The sequence below is a fragment of the Dryobates pubescens genome, chromosome 23 (genome assembly GCF_014839835.1).
Source record: "Dryobates pubescens isolate bDryPub1 chromosome 23, bDryPub1.pri, whole genome shotgun sequence".
Lineage (NCBI taxonomy): Eukaryota > Metazoa > Chordata > Aves > Piciformes > Picidae > Dryobates > Dryobates pubescens.
In genome coordinates, this window is record NC_071634.1 from 8,572,772 (window position 1) to 8,578,771 (window position 6,000).

The window sequence follows — 6,000 nt, forward strand, 5'->3', positions numbered from 1 at the left end:
ATGAGAACCTACACCAATGGTGGCCCAGGGCAAAGTGATTTTGCCCAGCATAAAAATACTCTATAGTATGCATGGGATAGTGCTTCACTTTTCCATACTTGGGAAATTCAACTGGATTGCTATGAAGCATTCAGAATCATTTTCAAACCTCTCCTATCCACATCGCTTCTCACCCACCCATACTATCCAAACAGAAAGGGACCTGCGGGTGCTGATTGACAGCTGCCTAAACATGAGCCAGCAGTGTGCCCAGGTGGCCAAAAAGGCCAATGGCATCCTGGCCTGCATCAAGAATAGTGTGGCCAGCTGGAGCAGGGAAGTCATTGTGCCCCTGGACTCTGCATTGGTTAGGCCACACCTTGAGTACTGTGTCCAGTTCTGGGCCCCTCAGTTTAAGAAGGACATCGAGACTCTTGAAGGTGTCCAGAGAAGGGCAACGAGGCTGGGGAGAGGCCTTGAGCACAGCCCTGTGAAGAGAGGCTGAGGGAGCTGGGGTTGTTTAGCCTGGAGAAGAAGCGGCTCAGGGGTGACCTCATTGCTCTCTACAACTACCTGAAGGGAGGTTGTAGCCAGGAGGGGATTGGTCTCTTCTCTTAAGCAACCAGCACCAGAACAAGAGGACACAGTCTCAAGCTGTGCCAGGGGAAGTTTAGGCTGGATGTGAGGAGAAAGTTCTTCCCAGAAAGAGAATTGATTGACTATTGGAATGTGCTGCCCAGGGAGGTGGTGGAGTCACCATCCCTGGAGGTGTTCAAGAGGAGACTGGATGTGGCACTTGGTGCCATGGTTTAGTCATGGGGTCTGTGGTGACAGGTTGGACTTGATGACCTTTGAGGTCTCTTCCAACCTTGGTGATTCTGTGATCAGCACAACTGCCATGTAATGGTATTATCTCTTTACATTAGCAAGAAGGACAGTAGAGAGTTTGCTTTGGGTTCAGCCACCATTAACAGGTATTTGTTTACTGCACACAAAATGGGTTAAAAAAAAAAACAAACCTAGTTTATGGTCAAACCTATGATCTGTCTCAGGCAGAAGCAGCTTTTCAAATGTGCCAGAATGTCAATAGATTATTTGGTGCTGAAGCTTAGAGTTGCTTGTAAGCACAGTAATGCATGATGGAATATGCATTAACCCCTCATCACCATACACAAGGTATGACTGTCTGCGATCTGCTTTCCAGGAACCTGGCTGATTGGTGCAGCTTGCTGTTCACCAGAGCAGCAGCAGAACAGAGCATGGTCTAAGTTCTCCTTACAAGGCATTCCAAAGCCTCCCCTTCCTGCTCATGCTAGAAAATACAGAAGAACGACGCTAGACACCATCAGCTTGATAAAAACATTTCAAACAGCAATTGGTGCACTGCTGTTGTAATTTCTGGCAGTATAAAATGAAAGGGAAAAAAAGCAAATACATTTCTTTGGCTGCCTTAGTACCTCAAATAACTGCGGGTCATAGGGAAGCTAATTTGAAGGTGCAGTGAAAAGAGAATTTAACTAGCTTCTCTCTTCTCCTTCCAAAATGTTCTGAGAAGCAAAGCCTCCCAAGGAACCACTCATTTTACAAAGCAGCTACTGACCCAGTCAGCCAGTCACACACATTTACCAGCTGCAGCATGGCTGCTGCACATCACCGAGGCTCTGCTTATCCACCTCCTTTCTTCCAACTCCCCCACAAGCATGCACCAAAGGAAATCTGGACTCCTATGATATGCTCTGATGGGAAATCATTCCCTCTCCACTTTACCACCCCAATGCTCACCCTGACACCATTCCACATCTCGCTTCTCATTTACACCACTGAGATTACAGCATATCCTCAGTGAAGACACTTCTTAAAGATACATCCCAACTGTAAAGTGATGCTTCCTAGAAACACAGCCTTACTTATCCCTGCAAGTGTCCAAAGGCAGGTTGGATGGAGCCTTGAGCAAGCTGGAGGTGTCCCTGCCCACAGCAGGGGGGTTGGAACTAGATCATCTTGAAGGTCCCTTCCAACACAAATCATTCTACGTTCTATGATGCACTTACATCCACTTCAGTATCTCCATTCCTCCTCCATCCAAAGGCTAGATTTAAGGATTACAGCAGGTCTATATTTACTCAACCATAAGGCCATTTCATCTGTCTTTGCAGAAAAGCAGTGACAGAGCTCAACTAGCAGAGCCACAAACATTATATCACAACTCACAGCCATCATCATCTACTGCATTATTTTTTTTCCTGAGCCACCAAGCATTTCTTTATTGATGTTTGATTACTAAATGTTTGGGTATCCGTTGTTTGCAGCAGTACCACTCAGTGGATGCTTCCCACTGTGCAGCACAGTGCTCTCAAGGAGAGATGACAAGTTTTTTCCTCCAGGAAAGGCTAGGCACTTCACCTTACACAGAAAATACTTGCCATTTTCATGCACTCAGCCATCTTCTCTGCTTAAAACCTAAGGGCAATCTGAGAGTTATGTAAGCAAGAATGACCAGAGGTGACCAAAACACTGCCAGAATTGTGCTGGTGTCTTCTCCTCATCATAAACCACATCCTCAATCCAGTCATCTGCCCAGAGCAGGTGGACCTGTACATAATACACAAATGAAGTCCTGATGCAGTTAACAGGCTTTGACTGACCACAAGGAAAGACACGCACCGACCAGCCTGCAGAACTAAGGCCTTGCTTGGGAACTAGAGTGACACCAGTGGAACAAAAAGCAGGCTCAGTGCAAAAGTGAGAGGTGAATGGGTCACAGACAATAGGGCACAGAAAAGCAACCTCCTCTTCCCATTCCTTTGCTGGTTTGTTGGTGCAGTATCTCTCTCGATACACAAACACACACACAGATGGACACCCAGGCACATCCATTTCACCACCCAAATGTAAGACAGCAACCCTCTCCTTCCAGTCTACAACAAAGTAGGGTTGGTTTGGTTGTAATACCCAGCCTACTGCAGGCAGGCAGTAATTTAAATGTAACAGTCTCATCTGCAAAAACAACCACTGCCTTCAGAGAAAGCACACAGCCCTACAGATCCTAACCCACGTTTTCCTTTCTTCTTCCCGGCCGTTTGTTGGATTTGTAGCGAACTAAAATGAAATCTGTTTGAATTTCCATTTTCTAAACCACTTTAAAGTCACACCTTTACAGCATAATGACCTCATTTCTCCTGACATTTTCAAATCATGTTGGATAAACCAGGAGGTTTTACTGTACTTTTAATAGCTGAATTTTTCCTGAGTGCGTATGCAGGTGGATGCTCCTATAACCTTCACAAGAACTAGCCATGTAGTCTCCAGGAATATCCACAGCTTTTCTAGCCCAGTGGTGAAAAATCTGCCATATTTGCTGCTGGCTGCAGGCTAGATGAAAATCCGAGCATGTTTTAATAGATGGGATAGAGATGCTGACTGAAACAACCGAAATTTGCATATACTCCAAGCACTGAGCCCTGAGTAGTCCTGCAAACCAACGGTTTTATTCAATGATTATATCCCACAGTCAAATAGCAGCACACTGTGAAATCGAGGAGGTTTTTTTTTTTTAAGGTTGAGAGCCTGCATTTCCTGAGCAAAAATTCCCCCAGCAAAACAAGCAAACAGCAGCTTCAGCGATAAATTTGCAGAGATTCTACTCCCGTACAAACATTTGAGTAAAGAACCAGTTTATTCCTGCAACTGAAGCCACACATTCCATGTTTAAGGCATCTCAGTAAGCATACACACACACACATATATATATATATATCTATCTGCACAAACCACTAGCAAGGGCTCTCTGCAAAATCTACTACAAACTTCACTGCCACCCCACAGTGTTTACAGTTACCTTCCTCAGATGTCTGAAAGGGCTAAATGCCAAACATATCCTCCTTGGGTTTTTTTGGTGTGTGGTGTTTGCTGGTGGTGTTTTTTTTTCCTTTTAAACCAGACCTCCTTTAGCTCACTCAGTTCAGGCAGCACTAGCTCCTGAAATTTCAGAATCATTACCACCCAATTTTGATGCAAATGCCAATAAGGAAACTATTCACACGTACAAAATACACAGGCAACGACTGATACCAGCCTCTTGCCCGCTCAACGCCTGTTAGCAGGAGGCCCATTTTCTCTGAAATCTGCTTAAATACGGTGTTTACTGTCTCCCTACTTCTGCTAGTATTTACTCCTCCTTTCAGCCGACATATTAAAAAACCAAACAACAAGGGGAAAAAAAAACACCTAACCACCACCAAAAACACAAATATAAATACGTTCAAGAAGTGTGGCAAATTCCCTTCTCCACCCCCCCCAAAGCAGTAAAGCCACAGCGGATGAGCTGTAACTGTGGCCTTGGGAATACAAGTTCCCCAGGCTCTTTTACCACACAAATATCAATTCAAGTTACAAGAGCCCTATCCCCTTCTACTTAATGAAGATTGAGGCACCGAGCCCGTACGCCTTCGCAGGAATGTTTGCTTTCCATGTTCCTAACAAGGCTCTCCTCCCATCCAGGTCCAGGATGGACTGCAGAAGGGTCTAAGTAGAAGGATCATCGCACCAGTGTTTAGTGGAGGAATAAATCAAACATGGCTTCCCCCTCCATACATTTCCAGAGTTACATTCACTCCTGCTGCCGTACAATCCCAGTCCTACCCGGAGGGAAGGGGCAGGAGCAGCCTCCACCTCCCCACACCCTCATAGCCACGGTGGGGGACACACATTTGCGACCACCCCACCCCTGAAAGAGGCGGATTAACCTTAGGGGAGGCTTTTCCCCCCCCCCCCATCCCACCAGCCTCCACCTCCTTTCAGTTTTCTTTCTGGTTTGCACTGATTGATCCCCCCCTTCCCGGGGGAAGGGGGGAGGTGGGACGGGTGGGCACCTTTCCCTTACCCCTTTATGTTGCCCTCGACCTCCCGCAGCGCCGAGGAGGAGGAGGGCAGTAGGGGGGGAGGGGGGGGAAAGGATGAAGCCGCAACAGCCGGGACTCCGGCTCGGCATCGCTCCTTTCCGCTCCTCCGCCACCCAAGAGTCAGGCCCAGCCAGCAGCGGAGATCCTGCGGCAGCCTCCGTAGGGGGGGACAAGAGGGGGGGCTGGGGAGTGGGGGGAAGAGGCCGAGAAGCGGTGAGGGGGGCGGCGGGGGCACCCGCGGCCCCTCGGCAAGGGCCAGGTACCGAGGGGGAGGGAGAGAGGGAGGGGAGAGTGGGGAGCGAACAAAAAAACCTTCCTCTGGGAAAGGGGGAAACGGGAGCGGCAGGCTGCTCGGGCAGGGGCGGGCGATGGAGGCGGTAAGTTTGAGGGGCGCGGAGCCCCGGCAGAGAGGGAGTCGCCATAGAAAAAGCCGGAGCGAGGGGGAGCGGACGCCCCGCGACGGGACCCCCAGCCCCCCACGCCTCGTCTACAGCCTCTGCCAAGCAGGGCCCACGGTCCCAACCTGAGAAAGGGGGGCTCCGGGTGACGGCGGCGAGGCGCGGAGCCGTGCGGCAGCATCCTCCCCCCCATCGCCGCCGCCGCTCCCGCCTCCCGCCCGGGGCCTGCGGGAACGTGCCCCGGGTGCCTCCTCCCTTCTCCGGGGAGGCGGAGGGTAAAGGGAAGAGCCAGCCGCGCTCTCGGCCTACTGACCTGTGCCCTAGCGCATCCTTCTCCCCCAAAAGCCGGGCGGAGGCAGCGGCGGGAGCTCGGTGCCGGGGGAGCGGCGGCGGGAGCTGAGGCGGCACGGCAACAGCAACGGCGGTGGCGGCGGCGGCGGCGATCCTGCGCGGCGGCCCCGCCCCCTCCTCCGGCCAGAACCAGCGCGAAAAATCCGAGCCGCTGATTGGGCGCCGCCGCTGCGCTGCCCCCGGAGCGGCTGTTTCAAATCCCCCCGCACGGAGCCGCCCGCACGCGCGGCCCGGCGGCCGCCGGGAGCTGCCCTAGCGCCGGGAGCCGTCTCAGAGGCAGCCTCCAGGGTTGGCACCGGTCCTCGGCCTCCGCACTAGCGGCTGCGAGTAGCCTTAGCGCCGGGATCAGCCTCATCCTCTGCCATCAGTCC

The 6,000-nt window shown here is 51.2% G+C and overlaps 1 protein-coding gene across 1 annotated transcript in view; it reads right to left on the bottom strand.

The window, feature by feature from the left end:
- Window positions 1-5,709, bottom strand: part of NSD2 (nuclear receptor binding SET domain protein 2) — a 78,054-nt gene extending 72,345 nt beyond the window's left edge. Inside the window, exon 1 of the mRNA XM_054172400.1 lies at window positions 5,592-5,709. The gene's annotated coding sequence lies outside the window, so the exon portion shown is untranslated. The remainder of the gene's footprint in view (window positions 1-5,591) is intronic.
- Window positions 5,710-6,000: the final 291 nt, after the last annotated feature.